This window comes from Petromyzon marinus, unplaced genomic scaffold, assembly GCF_048934315.1.
Source record: "Petromyzon marinus isolate PM22_M1 ecotype Great Lakes invasive population unplaced genomic scaffold, UKy_Petmar_22M1.pri1.0 PM_Scaffold_36, whole genome shotgun sequence".
Classification (NCBI taxonomy): Eukaryota; Metazoa; Chordata; class Hyperoartia; order Petromyzontiformes; family Petromyzontidae; genus Petromyzon; species Petromyzon marinus.
In genome coordinates this window covers 286066-304174 of record NW_027423346.1, presented here as the reverse complement: position 1 = coordinate 304174, position 18109 = coordinate 286066, and the positions used below count along the sequence as shown (strand labels likewise).

At 51.9% G+C, this 18109-nt stretch overlaps 1 protein-coding gene across 6 annotated transcripts in view; it reads left to right on the top strand.

The window, feature by feature from the left end:
• LOC142923243 (uncharacterized) overlaps positions 1-17780 on the top strand; it is a 59750-nt gene extending 41970 nt beyond the window's left edge. For 5 of the 6 annotated variants that reach the window (XR_012940630.1, XR_012940629.1, XM_076064183.1 and 2 more), the window contains one exon: positions 4413-4807. The gene's annotated coding sequence lies outside the window, so the exon portion shown is untranslated. Of the gene's footprint in view, positions 1-4412; positions 4808-8376 lie in introns of those variants that run through there. The other variant, XM_076064181.1, reaches the window with a different exon arrangement.
• Positions 17781-18109: the final 329 nt, after the last annotated feature.

Genomic DNA, 18109 nt, shown 5'->3' with positions numbered 1-18109 from the left:
GATAAGGGAGAGAGTTAAGGGAGAGTTAAGGGAGAGTTAAGGGAGAGTTAAGAGAGAGTTAAGAGAGAGATAAGGGAGAGTTAAGGGAGAGATAAGGGAGAGATAAGGGAGAGATAAGGGAGAGATAAGGGAGAGATAAGGGAGAGATAAGAGAGAGATAAGAGAGAGATAAGGGAGAGTTAAGGGAGAGATAAGAGAGATTTAAGGGAGAGATAAGGGAGAGATAAGGGAGAGATAAGGGAGAGATAAGAGAGAGATAAGAGAGAGATAAGGGAGAGATAAGGGAGAGATAAGAGAGAGATAAGGGAGAGATAAGGGAGAGATAAGGGAGAGATAAGGGAGAGTTGAGGGAGAGATAAGGGAGAGAGATAAGGGAGAGATAAGGGAGAGATAAGGGAGAGTTAAGGGAGAGTTAAGGGAGAGATAAGGGAGAGATAAGGGAGAGATAAAGGAGAGTTAAGGGAGAGATAAGGGAGAGATAAGGGAGAGATAAGAGAGAGATGAGGGAGAGATAAGGGAGAGATAAGGGAGAGTTAAGGGAGAGTTAAGGGAGAGTTAAGGGAGAGTTAAGGGAGAGATAAGGGAGAGATAAGGGAGAGTTAAGGGAGAGTTAAGGGAGAGATAAGGGAGAGAGATAAGGGAGAGATAAGGGAGAGATAAGGGAGAGATAAGGGAGAGATAAGGGAGAGAGATGAGGGAGAGAGATGAGGGAGAGTTAAGGGAGAGATAAGAGAGAGATAAGAGAGAGATGAGGGAGAGATAAGGGAGAGATAAGGGAGAGATAAGGGAGAGAGATGAGGGAGAGAGATGAGGGAGAGATAAGGGAGAGATAAGGGAGAGATAAGGGAGAGATAAGGGAGAGTTAAGGGAGAGTTAAGGGAGAGATAAGGGAGAGATAAGGGAGAGTCAAGGGAGAGTCAAGGGAGAGTCAAGGGAGAGTCAAGGGAGAGATAAGGGAGAGATAAGGGAGAGATAAGGGAGAGATAAGGGAGAGAGATAAGGGAGAGAGATAAGGGAGAGATGAGGGAGAGATGAGGGAGAGAGATGAGGGAGAGAGATGAGGGAGAGAGATGAGGGAGAGAGATGAGGGAGAGAGATGAGGGAGAGAGATGAGGGAGAGAGATGAGGGAGAGAGATGAGGGAGAGAGATGAGGGAGAGAGATGAGGGAGAGAGATGAGGGAGAGAGATGAGGGAGAGAGATGAGGGAGAGAGATGAGGGAGAGAGATGAGGGAGAGAGATGAGGGAGAGAGATGAGGGAGAGAGATGAGGGAGAGAGATGAGGGAGAGAGATGAGGGAGAGAGATGAGGGAGAGAGATGAGGGAGAGAGATGAGGGAGAGAGATGAGGGAGAGAGATGAGGGAGAGAGATGAGGGAGAGAGATGAGGGAGAGAGATGAGGGAGAGAGATGAGGGAGAGAGATGAGGGAGAGAGATGAGGGAGAGAGATGAGGGAGAGAGATGAGGGAGAGAGATGAGGGAGAGAGATGAGGGAGAGAGATGAGGGAGAGAGATGAGGGAGAGAGATGAGGGAGAGAGATGAGGGAGAGAGATGAGGGAGAGAGATGAGGGAGAGAGATGAGGGAGAGAGATGAGGGAGAGAGATGAGGGAGAGAGATGAGGGAGAGAGATGAGGGAGAGAGATGAGGGAGAGAGATGAGGGAGAGAGATGAGGGAGAGAGATGAGGGAGAGAGATGAGGGAGAGAGATGAGGGAGAGAGATGAGGGAGAGAGATGAGGGAGAGAGATGAGGGAGAGAGATGAGGGAGAGAGATGAGGGAGAGAGATGAGGGAGAGAGATGAGGGAGAGAGATGAGGGAGAGAGATGAGGGAGAGAGATGAGGGAGAGAGATGAGGGAGAGAGATGAGGGAGAGAGATGAGGGAGAGAGATGAGGGAGAGAGATGAGGGAGAGAGATGAGGGAGAGAGATGAGGGAGAGAGATGAGGGAGAGAGATGAGGGAGAGAGATGAGGGAGAGAGATGAGGGAGAGAGATGAGGGAGAGAGATGAGGGAGAGAGATGAGGGAGAGAGATGAGGGAGAGAGATGAGGGAGAGAGATGAGGGAGAGAGATGAGGGAGAGAGATGAGGGAGAGAGATGAGGGAGAGAGATGAGGGAGAGAGGAGAGAGATGAGGGAGAGAGATGAGGGAGAGAGATGAGGGAGAGAGATGAGGGAGAGAGATGAGGGAGATAAGGGAGAGAGATAAGGGAGAGATGAGGGAGAGAGATGAGGGAGAGAGATGAGGGAGAGAGATGAGGGAGAGAGATGAGGGAGAGAGATGAGGGAGAGAGATGAGGGAGAGAGATGAGGGAGAGAGATGAGGGAGAGAGATGAGGGAGAGAGATGAGGGAGAGATAAGGAGAGATAAGGGAGAGAGATGAGAGAGAGATGAGGGAGAGAGATAAGGGAGAGAGATAAGGGAGAGATAAGGGAGAGAGATGAGGGAGAGAGATGAGGGAGAGAGATAAGGGAGAGAGATAAGGGAGAGATAAGGGAGAGAGATGAGGGAGAGAGATGAGGGAGAGATAAGGGAGAGATGAGGGAGAGAGATAAGGGAGAGATAAGGGAGAGATGAGGGAGAGAGATAAGGGAGAGAGATGAGGGAGAGAGATGAGGGGAGAGAGATGAGGGAGAGAGATAAGGGAGAGAGATAAGGGAGAGATGAGGGAGAGATGAGGGAGAGAGATAAGGGAGAGAGATGAGGGAGAGAGATGAGGGGAGAGAGATGAGGGAGAGAGATGAGGGAGAGAGATGAGGGAGAGAGTTGAGGGAGAGAGATGAGGGAGAGAGATGAGGGAGAGAGATGAGGGAGAGAGATGAGGGAGAGAGATAAGGGAGAGAGATGAGTAGTCTGTGTCTCTGTGTGTGTCTCTGTGTGTGTCTCTGTCTCTGTGTGTGTCTCTGTCTCTGCGTGTGTCTCTGTGTGTGTGTGTCTCTGTGCGTCTCTCTGTCTGTGTCTCTGTGTCTCTCTGTGTCTCTCTGTGTCTCTGTGTGTGTCTCTGTGTCTATGTGTGCGTCTCTGTGTGTGTCACTGTGTGTGTGTCTCTGTGTGTGTGTGTTTCTCCGTGTCACTGTGTGTGTCTCTGTGTGTCTCTGTGTGTGTCTCTGTGTGTCTCTGTGTGTGTCTCTGTGTGTCTCTGTGTGTGTCTCTGTGTGTCTCTGTGTGTGTGTGTGTGTGTCTCTGTGTGTGTCTCTGTGTGTCTCTCTGTGTGTCTCTGTGTGTCTCTGTGAGTGTCCCTGTGTGTGTCTCTCCGTGTCTCTGTGTGTGTCTCTGTGTGTGTCTCTGTGTGTGTCTCTCTGTGTCTCTGTGTGTGTCTCTGTGTGTCTCTGTGTGTGTCTCTGTGTGTGTCTCTGTGTGTCTCTGTGTGTGTCTCTGTGTGTGTCTCTCTGTGTCTCTATGTGTCTCTGTGTGTGTCTCTATGTGTCTCTGTGTGTGTCTCTCCGTGTCTCTGTGTGTGTCTCTGTGTGTCTCTGTGTGTCTCTGTGTGTGTCTCTGTGTGTGTCTCTGTATGTGTCTCTGTGTGTGTCTCTGTGTGTGTCTCTGTATGTGTCTCTGTGTGTGTCTCTCCGTGTGTCTCTGTGTGTCTCTGTGTGTGTCTCTCCGTGTGTCTCTGTGTGTCTCTGTGTGTGTCTTTCCGTGTCTCTATGTGTCTCTGTGTGTGTCTTTCCGTGTCTCTATGTGTCTCTGTGTGTGTCTCTATGTGTCTCTGTGTGTGTCTCTCCTTGTCTCTGTGTGTGTCTCTGTGTGTCTCTGTGTGTGTCTCTGTGTGTGTCTCTGTGTGTGTCTCTCCGTGTCTCTGTGTGTGTGTGTCTCTGTGTGTGTCTCTCCGTGTCTCTCTGTGTGTCTCTGTGTGTGTCTCTGTGTGTGTCTCTCCGTGTCTCTCTGTGTGTCTCTGTGTGTGTCTCTGTGTGTGTCTCTCCGTGTCTCTGTCTGTGTGTGTCTCTGTGTGTGTCTCTCCGTGTCTCTGTGTGTGTGTGTCTCTGTGTGTGTGTCTTTGTGTGTGTCTCTGTGTGTGTCTCTCCGTGTCTCTGTGTGTGTGTGTGTGTCTCTGTGTGTGTGTCTCTGTGTGTGTCTCTCCGTGTCTCTGTGTGTGTGTGTGTCTCTGTGTGTGTGTGTCTCTGTGTGTGTCTCTCCGTGTCTCTCTGTGTCTCTCTGTGTCTCTCTGTGTGTGTCTCTGTGTGTCTCTGTGTGTCTCTGTGTGTGTCTCTGTGTGTGTCTCTGTGTGTGTCTCTGTGTGTGTCTCTCCGTGTCTCTGTGTGTCTCTGTATGTGTGTGTCTCTGTGTGTCTCTGTGTGTGTCTCTGTGTGTGTGTCTCTGTGTGTGTGTGTCTCTCCGCGTCTCTCCGCGTGTCTCCGCATCTCCGTCTAACCCCGCTCGTTCTCCCCACGTCCCCACGTCTCCATCCACAGGCCTGTGCACCCTCACCACGGCCTCCTCCGTGTCTCTCTGTGTGTCTCTGTGTGTGTGTGTCTCTGTGTGTGTCTCTGTGTGTGTGTCTCTGTGTGTGTCTCTGTGTATGTGTGTCTCTGTGTGTCTCTGTGTGTGTCTCTGTGTCTCTGTGTGTCTCTGTGTGTGTTTCTGTGTGTCTCTGTGTGTCTCTCTGTGTGTCTCTGTGTGTGTCTGTGTGTGTCTCTGTGTGTGTCTCTCTGTGTGTGTGTCTCTGTGTGTCTCTGTGTGTGTCTCTGTATGTGTGTCTCTCTGTGTGTCTCTGTGTGTGTCTCTCCGTGTCTCTGTGTGTCTCTGTATGTGTGTGTGTCTCTCCGCATCTCCGTCTAACCCCGCTCGTTCTCCTACCCACGTCTCCACCCACAGGCCTGTGCACCCTCACCACGGCCTCCTCCGTGTCTCTCTCTGTGTGTCTCTGTGTGTGTCTCTGTGTGTGTGTGTCTCTGTGTGTGTCTCTGTCTCTGTGTGTCTCTGTGTGTCTCTGTGTGTGTCTCTGTGTGTGTGTCTCTGTGTGTGTCTCTGTGTGTGTGTCTCTGTGTGTGTCTCTGTGTATGTGTGTCTCTGTGTGTCTCTGTGTGTGTGTGTCTCTGTGTGTGTCTGTGTGTGTGTGTGTCTCTCCGTGTCTCCGTCTAACCCCGCTCGTTCTCCTACCCACCTCCTCCTACCCACGTCCCCACGTCTCCACCCACAGGCCTGTGCACCCTCACCACGGCCTCCTCCGTGTCTCTCTGTGTGTCTCTGTGTGTGTCTCTGTGTGTGTCTGTGTGTGTGTCTCTGTGTGTGTCTGTGTGTCTCTGTGTGTGTCTCTGTGTGTGTGTCTCTGTGTGTCTCTGTGTGTGTCTCTCTGTGTGTGTGTGTGTCTCTGTGTGTCTCTGTGTGTGTCTCTGTGTGTGTGTGTCTCTGTGTGTCTCCGTGTCTCTCCGCGTGTCTCCGTGTCTCTCCGTGTCTCCGTCTAACCCCGCTCGTTCTCCCCACGTCCCCACCTCCACCCACAGGCCTGTGCACCCTCACCACGGCCTCCTCCGTGTCTGTGTGTCTCTGTGTGTGTCTCTCCGTGTCTCTGTGTGTGTGTGTGTCTCTGTGTGTGTGTGTGTCTCTCCGTGTCTCTGTGTGTCTCTGTGTGTGTCTCTGTGTGTGTCTCTGTGTGTGTGTCTCTGTGTGTCTCTGTGTGTGTCTCTGTGTGTGTCTGTGTGTGTCTCTGTGTGTGTGTGTGTGTGTCTCTCCGTGTCTCTGTGTGTCTCTGTGTGTGTCTCTGTGTGTGTCTCTGTGTGTGTGTCTCTTCGTGTGTGTCTCTGTGTGTCTGTGTGTGTGTCTCTGTGTGTGTGTGTCTCTGTGTGTCTCTCCGTGTCTCTGTGTGTGTCTCTCCGTGTCTCTCTGTGTGTCTCTCTGTCTCTCCGCATCTCCGTCTAACCCCGCTCATTCTCCCCACCTCCACCACCACCCACAGGCCTGTGCACCCTCACCACGGCCTCCTCCGTGTCTCTGTGTGTGTCTCTCTGTGTGTCTCTGTGTGTGTGTCTGTGTGTGTCTCTGTGTGTGTCTCTGTGTGTGTCTCTGTGTCTCTTTGTCTCTGTGTGTGTCTCTGTGTGTGTCTCTGTGTCTCTGTGTGTGTCTCTGTGTGTGTCTCTGTGTGTGTCTCTGTGTGTGTCTCTGTGTCTCTTTGTCTCTGTGTGTGTCTGTGTGTGTGTCTCTGTGTGTGTCTCTGTGTCTCTGTGTGTGTCTCTGTGTGTGTCTCTGTGTGTCTCTGTGTGTGTCTCTGTGTGTGTCTCTGTGTGTGTGTGTCTCTGTGTGTCTGTGTGTCTCTGTGTGTCTCTCTGTGTGTGTCTCTGTCTCTGTGTCTCTCTGTCTCTCCGCATCTCCGTCTAACTCCCCTCGTTCTCCTCCACCTCCACCACCACCCACAGGCCTGTGCACCCTCACCACGGCCTCCTCCGTGTCTCTCTCTCTGTGTGTCTCTGTGTGTGTCTCTGTGTGTGTCTGTCTCTGTGTGTGTCTCTGTGTGTCACTGTGTGTGTCTCTGTGTGTGTCTCTGTGTGTGTCTGTCTCTGTGTGTGTCTCTGTGTGTCACTGTGTGTGTCTCTGTGTGTGTCTGTGTGTGTCTCTGTGTGTCTCTCCGTGTCTCTGTGTGTGTCTGTGTGTGTCTCTGTGTGTCTCTGTGTGTGTCTCTGTGTGTCTCTCCGCGTCTCTGTGTGTGTCTCTGTGTGTCTCTGTGTGTGTCTCTGTGTGTCTCTCCGCGTCTCTGTGTGTGTCTCTGTGTGTCTCTGTGTCTCTCCAACGTGTCTCCGCATCTCCGTCTAACCCCACTCGTTCTCCTCCACTCCACGTCTCCTACCCACAGGCCTGTGCACCCTCACCACGGCCTCCTCCGTGTCTCTCTGTGTCTCTGTGTCTCTCTGTATGTCTCTGTGTGTCTCTCTGTGTGTGTCTCTGTCTCTGTGTCTCTCTGTCTCTCCGCATCTCCGTCTAACCCCGCTCGTTCTCCTACCCACCTCCTCCTACCCACCACCACCACCCACAGGCCTGTGCACCCTCACCACGGCCTCCTCCGTGTCTCTGTGTCTCTCTGTGTCTCTCTGTGTGTCTCTCTGTGTGTCTCTGTGTGTGTGTGTCTCTGTGTGTGTGTCTCTCCGCATCTCCGTCTAACCCCGCTCGTTCTCCTACCCACCTCCTCCTACCCACCTCCACCACCCACAGGCCTGTGCACCCTCACCACGGCCTTCTCCGTGTCTCTCTCTGTGTCTCTCTGTGTGTGTCTCTGTGTGTCTCTGTGTGTGTGTCTCTCCGTGTCTCTCCGTGTCTCTCCGCGTGTCTCTCTGTCTCTCCGCATCTCCGTCTAACCCCGCTCGTTCTCCTACCCACCTCCTCCTACCCACCACGTCTCCTACCCACAGGCCTGTGCACCCTCACCACGGCCTCCTCCGTGTCTCTCTGTGTCTCTCTGTGTCTCTGTGTGTCTCTGTGTGTGTCTCTGTGTGTGTCTCTGTGTGTGTGTGTCTCTGTGTGTCTCTCCGCGTCTCTCCAACGTGTCTCCGTCTAACCCCGCTCGTTCTCCCCACCTCCTCCTACCCACCACCTCCTACCCACCACCTCCTACCCACCTCCTCCTACCCACCACCTCCACCACCCACAGGCCTGTGCACCCTCACCACGGCCTCCTCCGTGTCTCTCTCTGTGTGTCTCTGTGTGTGTCTGTGTGTCTCTGTGTGTGTCTCTGTGTGTGTGTGTGTCTCTCCGCGTCTCTCTGTGTGTGTGTGTGTCTCCGCATCTCCGTCTAACCCCGCTCGTTCTCCCCACCTCCCCCACCTCCTACCCACCACGTCTCCTACCCACAGGCCTGTGCACCCTCACCACGGCCTTCTCCGTGTCTCTCTCTCTGTGTCTCTCTGTGTGTGTCTCTGTGTGTCTGTGTGTGTGTGTGTCTCTCCGTGTCTCTCCGTGTCTCTCCGCGTGTCTCTCTGTCTCTCCGCATCTCCGTCTAACCCGCTCGTTCTCCTCCTACCCACCACCTCCTCCTACCCACAGGCCTGTGCACCCTCACCACGGCCTCCTCCGTGTCTCTCTCTGTGTCTCTGTGTGTCTCTGTGTGTGTCTCTGTGTGTGTCTCTGTGTGTCTCTGTGTGTCTGTCTGTCTCTCTGTGTGTCTCTGTGTGTCTCCGTGTCTCTGTGTCTCCAACGTGTCTCCGCATCTCCGTCTAACCCCGCTCGTTCTCCTACCCACCTCCTCCTACTCCCCACCTCCACCTCCCACCCACAGGCCTGTGCACCCTCACCACGGCCTCCTCCGTGTCTCTCTGTGTGTGTCTCTGTGTGTGTCTCTGTGTGTCTCTGTGTGTCTCTCCGTGTCTCTGTGTGTCTCTGTATGTGTGTGTGTCTTTCCGCATCTCCGTCTAACCCCACTCGTTCTCCCCACGTCTCCACCACCCCCAGGCCTGTGCACCCTCACCACGGCCTCCTCCGTGTCTCTCTCCTCCCTGCCCTGCGTCGATGCCTCCTCTTCGCCCGGCTGGTCGACGTTTCTTGCCCTGGCCTCGGCCTGCCAGGACATCGCCGCCACGGGGCTGCTGATCTGGGCGAGGGCGGCGAGCCTCAGACACTACCGCTCCGTGCTCAACGCGGAAGCTCGCCACTAGTGTCGCTTGGTCAGTCAGTTAGTCAGTCAGTTAGTCAGTTAGTTAGTCAGTTAGTCAGTTAGTCAGTCAGTTAGTTAGTCAGTTAGTCAGTTAGTCAGTCAGTTAGTCAGTCAGTCAGTCACACACCCAACCATCTACTCAGACACTACCGCTCCGTGCTCAACGCGGAAGCTCGCCACTAGTGTCGCTTGCTCGGTCAGTTAGTTAGTCAGTTAGTTAGTCGGTTAGTTAGTTAGTCAGTCAGCCACTCAGTCACTCACTCAGTCACACACCCAACCATCTACTCAGACACTACCGCTCCGTGCTCAACGCGGAAGCTCGCCACTAGTGTCGCTTGGTCAGTCAGTTAGTCAGTCAGTTAGTCAGTTAGTTAGTCAGTTAGTCAGTTAGTCAGTCAGTTAGTTAGTCAGTTAGTCAGTTAGTCAGTCAGTTAGTCAGTCAGTCAGTCACACACCCAACCATCTACTCAGACACTACCGCTCCGTGCTCAACGCGGAAGCTCGCCACTAGTGTCGCTTGCTCGGTCAGTTAGTTAGTCAGTTAGTTAGTCGGTTAGTTAGTTAGTCAGTCAGCCACTCAGTCACTCACTCAGTCACACACCCAACCATCTACTCAGACACTACCGCTCCGTGCTCAACGCGGAAGCTCGCCACTAGTGTCAGTTAGTCAGTCAGTTAGTCAGTTAGTCAGTCAGTTAGTTAGTCAGTCAGTCAGTCACACACCCAACCATCTACTCACTCACTCAGTCACTCACTCACTCAGTCACTCACTCAGTCTCTCACTCAGTCACACACCCAACCATCTACTCAGACACTACCGCTCCGTGCTCAACGCGGAAGCTCGCCACTAGTGTCAGTTAGTCAGTCAGTTAGTCACTCAGTCACTCACTCAGCCACTCACTCAGTCACACACCCAACCATCTACTCAGACACTACCGCTCCGTGCTCAACGCGGAAGCTCGCCACTAGTGGCAGTTAGTCAGTCAGTTAGTCAGTTAGTCAGTTAGTTAGTCAGTTAGTTAGTCAGTCAGTTAGTCAGTCACTCACTCAGTCACTCACTCACTCAGTCACTCACTCAGTCACACACCCAACCATCTACTCAGACACTACCGCTCCGTGCTCAACGCGGAAGCTCGCCACTAGTGTCAGTTAGTCAGTCAGTTAGTTAGTTAGTCAGTCAGTTAGTCACTCACTCAGTCACTCACTCAATCACTCAGTCAGTCAGTCACACACCCAACCATCTACTCAGACACTACCGCTCCGTGCTCAACGCGGAAGCTCGCCACTAGTGTCAGTTAGTCAGTCAGTTAGTCAGTCAGTTAGTCAGTCAGTCAGTCAGTCACTCAGTCACTCAGTCACTCAGTCAGTCAGTTAGTCAGTCAGTTAGTCACTCAGTCACTCAGTCAGTCACACACCCAACCATCTACTCAGACACTACCGCTCCGTGCTCAACGCGGAAGCTCGCCACTAGTGTCAGTTAGTCAGTTAGTCAGTCAGTTAGTCAGTCAGTTAGTCAGTCAGTTAGTCACTCAGTCACTCAGTCAGTCACTCACCCAACCATCTACTCAGACACTACCGCTCCGTGCTCAACGCGGAAGCTCGCCACTAGTGTCAGTTAGTCAGTCAGTTAGTCAGTTAGTCAGTCAGTTAGTCAGTCAGTTAGTCAGTTAGTTAGTCACACACCCAACCATCTACTCAGACACTACCGCTCCGTGCTCAACGCGGAAGCTCGCCACTAGTGTCGCTTGCTCGGTCAGTTAGTCAGTCAGTCAGTTAGTTAGTCAGTCACTCAGTCAGTCAGTTAGTCAGTCAGTCACTCAGTCACACACCCAACCATCTACTCACTCAGTCACTCACTCAGTCACACACCCAACCATCTACTCAGCCACTACCGCTCCGTGCTCAACGCGGAAGCTCGCCACTAGTGTCAGTTAGTCAGTCAGTTAGTCAGTTAGTCAGTCAGTTAGTCAGTTAGTCAGTTAGTTAGTCAGTCAGTTAGTTAGTCAGTCACTCAGTCAGTTAGTCAGTCAGTTAGTCAGTCAGTCAGTCACACACCCAACCATCTACTCACTCAATCACTCACTCAATCACTCACTCAGTCACTCACTCAGTCACTCACTCACTCAGTCACACACCCAACCATCTACTCAGCCACTCAGTCACTCACTCAGTCACTCAGTCAGTCACACACCCAACCATCTACTCAGACACTACCGCTCCGTGCTCAACGCGGAAGCTCGCCACTAGTGTCAGTCGCTCAGTCAGTCAGTTAGTTAGTCAGTTAGTTAGTCAGTCAGTCAGTTAGTTAGTCACTCAGTCAGTCAGTTAGTTAGTCAGTCAGTCAGTCACACACCCAACCATCTACTCACTCACTCAGTCACTCACTCAGTCACTCACTCACTCAGTCACACACCCAACCATCTACTCAGACACTACCGCTCCGTGCTCAACGCGGAAGCTCGCCACTAGTGTCAGTTAGTCAGTCAGTTAGTCAGTTAGTCAGTCAGTCAGTCACACACCCAACCACCTACTCACTCAGTCACTCACTCAATCACTCACTCAATCACTCACTCAGTCACTCACTCAGTCAGTCAGTCAGTCACTCAGTTAGTCAGTCAGTCATACACCCAACCATCTACTCAGCCACTCAGTCACTCACTCACTCAGTCACACACCCAACCATCTACTCAGACACTACCGCTCCGTGCTCAACGCGGAAGCTCGCCACTAGTGTCGCTTGCTCGGTCAGTTAGTCAGTCAGTCAGTTAGTTAGTCAGTCAGTTAGTCAGTCAGTCAGTCACACACCCAACCATCTACTCAGCCACTCAGTCACTCACTCAGTCACACACCCAACCATCTACTCAGACACTACCGCTCCGTGCTCAACGCGGAAGCTCGCCACTAGTGTCAGTTAGTCAGTCAGTTAGTTAGTCAGTTAGTCAATCAGTTAGTTAGTCAGTCAGTTAGTTAGTCAGTCAGTTAGTTAGTCAGTTAGTCAGTCAGTTAGTCAGTCAGTCAGTCACTCAGTCACTCACTCAGTCACACACCCAACCATCTACTCAGCCACTCAGTCACTCACTCAGTCACACACCCAACCATCTACTCAGACACTACCGCTCCGTGCTCAACGCGGAAGCTCGCCACTAGTGCCGGTCGCTCGGTCAGTCAGTCAGTTAGTCAGTCAGTTAGTTAGTCAGTCAGTCAGTCACTCAGTCAGTTAGTCAGTCAGTTAGTCACTCAGTCACTCACTCAGTCACACACCCAACCATCTACTCAGACACTACCGCTCCGTGCTCAACGCGGAAGCTCGCCACTAGCGTCGCTTGCTCGGTCAGTCAGTCAGTTAGTCAGTTAGTTAGTTAGTCAGTCACTCAGTCAGTTAGTCAGTCAGTCACTCAGTCACACACCCAACCATCTACTCAGACACTACCGCTCCGTGCTCAACGCGGAAGCTCGCCACTAGTGCCACTCGGTCAGTTAGTCAGTCAGTTAGTCAGTCAGTTAGTCAGTCAGTCAGTCACACACCCAACCATCTACTCAGCCACTCAGTCACTCACTCAGTCACTCACTCAGTCACTCACTCACTCAGTCACACACCCAACCATCTACTCAGACACTACCGCTCCGTGCTCAACGCGGAAGCTCGCCACTAGTGTCAGTCGCTCGGTCAGTTAGTCAGTTAGTCAGTCAGTTAGTCAGTCAGTTAGTCAGTTAGTCAGTTAGTCAGTTAGTCAGTCAGTCACTCAGTCACTCAGTCAGTCAGTCACACACCCAACCATCTACTCAGACACTACCGCTCCGTGCTCAACGCGGAAGCTCGCCACTAGTGTCAGTCGCTCGGTCAGTTAGTCAGTTAGTCAGTCAGTTAGTCAGTCAGTTAGTCAGTTAGTCAGTTAGTCAGTTAGTCAGTCAGTCACTCAGTCACTCAGTCAGTCAGTCACACACCCAACCATCTACTCAGACACTACCGCTCCGTGCTCAACGCGGAAGCTCGCCACTAGTGTCGCTTGCTCGGTCAGTTAGTCAGTCAGTTAGTCAATCAGTTAGTTAGTCAGTCAGTTAGTTAGTCAGTCAGTTAGTTAGTCAGTTAGTCAGTCAGTTAGTCAGTCAGTCAGTCACTCAGTCACTCACTCAGTCACACACCCAACCATCTACTCAGCCACTCAGTCACTCACTCAGTCACACACCCAACCATCTACTCAGACACTACCGCTCCGTGCTCAACGCGGAAGCTCGCCACTAGTGTCGCTCGGTCAGTCAGTCAGTCAGTTAGTCAGTCAGTCAGTCACTTAGTCAGTCAGTCACTTAGTCAGTCAGTCACTCACTCAGTCACTCACTCAGTCACTCACTCAGTCACACACCCAACCATCTACTCAGACACTACCGCTCCGTGCTCAACGCAGAAGCTCGCCACTAGTGCCGCTCGGTCAGTCAGTCAGTCAGTTAGTCAGTCAGTTAGTCAGTCAGTCAGTTAGTTAGTCAGTCAGTTAGTCAGTTAGTCAGTCAGTCAGTCACACACCCAACCATCTACTCAGACACTACCGCTCCGTGCTCAACGCGGAAGCTCGCCACTAGTGCCGCTTGGTCAGTTAGTCAGTCAGTTAGTCAGTCAGTTAGTTAGTCAGTTAGTCAGTTAGTCAGTCAGTTAGTCAGTCAGTCAGTTAGTCAGTCAGTTAGTTAGTTAGTCAGTCAGTTAGTCAGTCAGTCAGTTAGTCAGTCAGTCAGTCACTCACCCAACCATCTACTCAGACACTACCGCTCCGTGCTCAACGCGGAAGCTCGCCACTAGTGTCGCTTGCTCGGTCAGTCAGTCAGTCAGTTAGTCAGTCAGTCAGTCAGTTAGTTAGTCAGTTAGTCAGTCAGTCACTCAGTCACACACCCAACCATCTAATCACTCAGTCACTCACTCAGTCACTCACTCAATCACTCACTCAATCACTCACTCAGTCACTCACTCACTCAGTCAGTCACACACCCAACCATCTACTCAGACACTACCGCTCCATGCTCAACGCGGAAGCTCGCCACTAGTGCCGGTCACTCGGTCAGTCAGTCAGTCAGTTAGTTAGTTAGTCAGTCAGTTAGTCAGTCAGTCAGTCAGTCATACACCCAACCATCTACTCAGCCACTCAGTCACTCACTCAGTCACACACCCAACCATCTACTCAGACACTACCGCTCCGTGCTCAACGCGGAAGCTCGCCACTAGTGTCGCTCGGTCAGTCAGTTAGTCAGTCAGTTAGTCAGTCAGTTAGTCAGTCAGTCAGTCACTCACTCAGTCACACACCCAACCATCTACTCAGACACTACCGCTCCGTGCTCAACGCGGAAGCTCGCCACCAGTGTCGCTTGCTCGGTCAGTTAGTCAGTCAGTTAGTCAGTCAGTCAGTCATACACCCAACCATCTACTCAGTCACTCAGTCACTCAGTCACTCACACACCCAACCATCTACTCACTCAATCACTCACTCAGTCACTCACTCAGTCTCTCACTCAGTCACACACCCAACCATCTACTCACTCAGTCACTCACTCAATCACTCACTCAATCACTCACTCAGTCACTCACTCACTCAGTCACTCACTCAGTCACTCAGTCAGTCACACACCCAACCATCTACTCAGCCACTACCGCTCCGTGCTCAACGCGGAAGCTCGCCACTAGTGTCAGTTGCTCGGTCAGTCAGTCAGTTAGTCAGTTAGTCAGTCAGTTAGTCAGTCAGTTAGTCAGTCTGTCAGTCACTCAGTCAGTCAGTCACACACCCAACCATCTACTCACTCAGTCACTCACTCAATCACTCACTCAATCACTCACTCAGTCACTCACTCAGTCACTCACTCAGTCACTCACTCACTCAGTCACACACCCAACCATCTACTCAGACACTACCGCTCCGTGCTCAACGCGGAAGCTCGCCACTAGTGTCGCTTGCTCGGTCAGTTAGTCAGTTAGTTAGTCAGTCAGTCAGTCAGTCACTCAGTCAGTCAGTCACTCAGTCAGTCAGTCAATCAGTCAGTTAGTTAGTTAGTCAGTCAGTTAGTCAGTCAGTTAGTCAGTCAGTCAATTAGTCAGTCAGTCAGTCAGTTAGTCACTCACTCAGTCACACACCCAACCATCTACTCAGCCACTACCGCTCCGTGCTCAACGCGGAAGCTCGCCACTAGTGCCACTCGGTCAGTTAGTCAGTCAGTTAGTCAGTTAGTCAGTTAGTTAGTCAGTCACTCAGTCACTCAGTCACTCAGTCACACACCCAACCATCTACTCACTCACTCACTCAGTCACACACCCAACCATCTACTCAGACACTACCGCTCCGTGCTCAACGCGGAAGCTCGCCACTAGTGCCGGTTGCTCGGTCAGTCAGTCAGTCAGTTAGTCAGTTAGTCAGTCAGTTAGTCAGTCAGTTAGTCAGTTAGTCAGTCACTCAGTCAGTTAGTCAGTCAGTCACTCAGTCAGTTAGTCAGTCAGTCAGTCACTCAGTCACTCACTCAGTCACACACCCAACCATCTACTCAGACACTACCGCTCCGTGCTCAACGCGGAAGCTCGCCACTAGTGTCGCTCGGTCAGTCAGTTAGTCAGTTAGTTAGTCAGTCAGTCAGTCAGTCAGTCAGTTAGTTAGTCAGTCAGTCACTCAGTCACACACCCAACCATCTACTCACTCACTCAGTCACTCACTCAGTCACTCACTCAATCACTCACTCAATCACTCACTCAGTCACTCACTCACTCAGTCACTCACTCAGTCTCTCACTCAGTCACACACCCAACCATCTACTCACTCAGTCACTCACTCAGTCACTCAGTTAGTCAGTCAGTCAGCCACTCAGTCACTCACTCAGTCACACACCCAACCATCTACTCAGCCACTACCGCTCCGTGCTCAACGCGGAAGCTCGCCACTAGTGTCGCTCGGTCAGTCAGTTAGTCAGTTAGTTAGTCAGTCAGTTAGTTAGTCAGTCAGTCAGTCAGTTAGTTAGTCAGTCACTCAGTCACTCAGTCACTCAGTCACACACCCAACCATCTACTCAGCCACTACCGCTCCGTGCTCAACGCGGAAGCTCGCCACTAGTGTCGCTTGCTCGGTCAGTCAGTCAGTTAGTCAGTTAGTCAGTCAGTTAGTCAGTCACTTAGTCACTCACTCAGTCACACACCCAACCATCTACTCAGCCACTACCGCTCCGTGCTCAACGCGGAAGCTCGCCACTAGTGTCAGTTAGTCAGTCAGTTAGTCAGTTAGTCAGTTAGTTAGTCAGTCAGTCAGTCAGTCACTCAGTCAGTCAGTCACTCAGTCAGTCAGTCAATCAGTCAGTTAGTTAGTTAGTCAGTCAGTTAGTCAGTCAGTTAGTCACTCAGTCAGTTAGTCAGTCAGTCAGTCACTCAGTCACTCACTCAGTCACACACCCAACCATCTACTCAGACACTACCGCTCCGTGCTCAACGCGGAAGCTCGCCACTAGTGCCGGTTGCTCGGTCAGTCAGTTAGTTAGTCAGTCAGTTAGTTAGTCAGTTAGTCAGTTAGTCAGTCACTCAGTCAGTTAGTCAGTCAGTCACTCAGTCAGTTAGTCAGTCAGTCAGTCACTCAGTCACTCACTCAGTCACACACCCAACCATCTACTCAGACACTACCGCTCCGTGCTCAACGCGGAAGCTCGCCACTAGTGTCGCTCGGTCAGTCAGTTAGTCAGTTAGTTAGTCAGTCAGTCAGTCAGTCAGTCAGTTAGTTAGTCAGTCAGTCACTCAGTCACACACCCAACCATCTACTCACTCACTCAGTCACTCACTCAGTCACTCACTCAATCACTCACTCAATCACTCACTCAGTCACTCACTCACTCAGTCACTCACTCAGTCTCTCACTCAGTCACACACCCAACCATCTACTCACTCAGTCACTCACTCAGTCACACACCCAACCATCTACTCAGCCACTACCGCTCCGTGCTCAACGCGGAAGCTCGCCACTAGTGTCGCTCGGTCAGTCAGTCAGTCAGTTAGTTAGTCAGTCAGTTAGTTAGTCAGTCAGTCAGTCAGTTAGTTAGTCAGTCACTCAGTCACTCAGTCAGTCAGTCACACACCCAACCATCTACTCAGCCACTACCGCTCCGTGCTCAACGCGGAAGCTCGCCACTAGTGTCGCTTGCTCGGTCAGTCAGTCAGTCAGTTAGTCAGTTAGTTAGTCAGTTAGTCAGTCAGTTAGTCAGTCACTCAGTCACACACCCAACCATCTACTCACTCAGTCACTCACTCAGTCACACACCCAACCATCTACTCACTCAGTCACTCACTCAGTCACACACCCAACCATCTACTCAGCCACTACCGCTCCGTGCTCAACGCGGAAGCTCGCCACTAGTGCCACTCGGTCAGTTAGTCAGTCAGTTAGTCAGTTAGTCAGTTAGTTAGTCAGTCACTCAGTCACTCAGTCACTCAGTCACACACCCAACCATCTACTCACTCACTCAGTCACACACCCAACCATCTACTCAGACACTACCGCTCCGTGCTCAACGCGGAAGCTCGCCACTAGTGCCGGTTGCTCGGTCGGTCACTCGGTCAGTTACTCAGTCAGTCACTCGCTCAGTCACTCACTCAGTCACTCAGTCACTCACTCACTCACTTAGTCACACACCCAACCACCTACTCAGTCACTCAGTCACTCACTCAGTCACTCACTCAGTTACTCACTCAGTCACTCACTCACTCAGTCACTCACCCAACCACCTACTCAGTCACTCACTCAGTCACTCACTCAGTCACACACCCAGCCATCTACTCAGTCACTCAGTCACTCACTCAGTCACTCACTCAGTTACTCAGTCACCTACTCAATCACTCACTCACTCAGTCACTCACCCAACCACCTACTCAGTCACTCAGTCACTCACTCAGTCACTCACTCAGTCACTCACTCACTCAACCGCTCACTCAGTCACTCACTCACCCACCTACTCACTCACTCACTCACCCACTCATCCACTTACCAACCTATGCACTCAGACAGTCACCAACTCACTCGCTCACTCACTTGCCCACTCACTCACCCACACTCTCACCCACCCACTCACCCACTCACTCACTCACACTCTCACTCACCCACTCACTCACCCACACTCTCACCCACCCACTCACCCACTCACTCACTCACCCACCCACCCAAGTTTAAACGTTGATGTAAATAAATCCTATAACCCTACAGAATGTCCCGAGTATGCTCCTGTGTTACTCAAATGTTTTAACTCTGTGTGTGTGTCTGTGTGTCTGTGTGTGTCTGTGTGTGTCTGGCAAAAACAACCCCCTACCTCCTCGCGGTGCCGGACGGGCAACTCTGTCGTGGACAATGCTGTGGGGGAGAGGTCCAATTCCGATTGGCTCCTCCCCTCATGGCGTCTGTGACCACCACAGGGGCTAAACGGGGGCTCTGGACGGGTGCTAGGGTACTGGTAACCCCTCCACCTTCAATTAATTACCACTAAACCACGTCTCAAATATGTAACTAATAAGCTTGTGCCGGAGGCCCCGGGGGGACA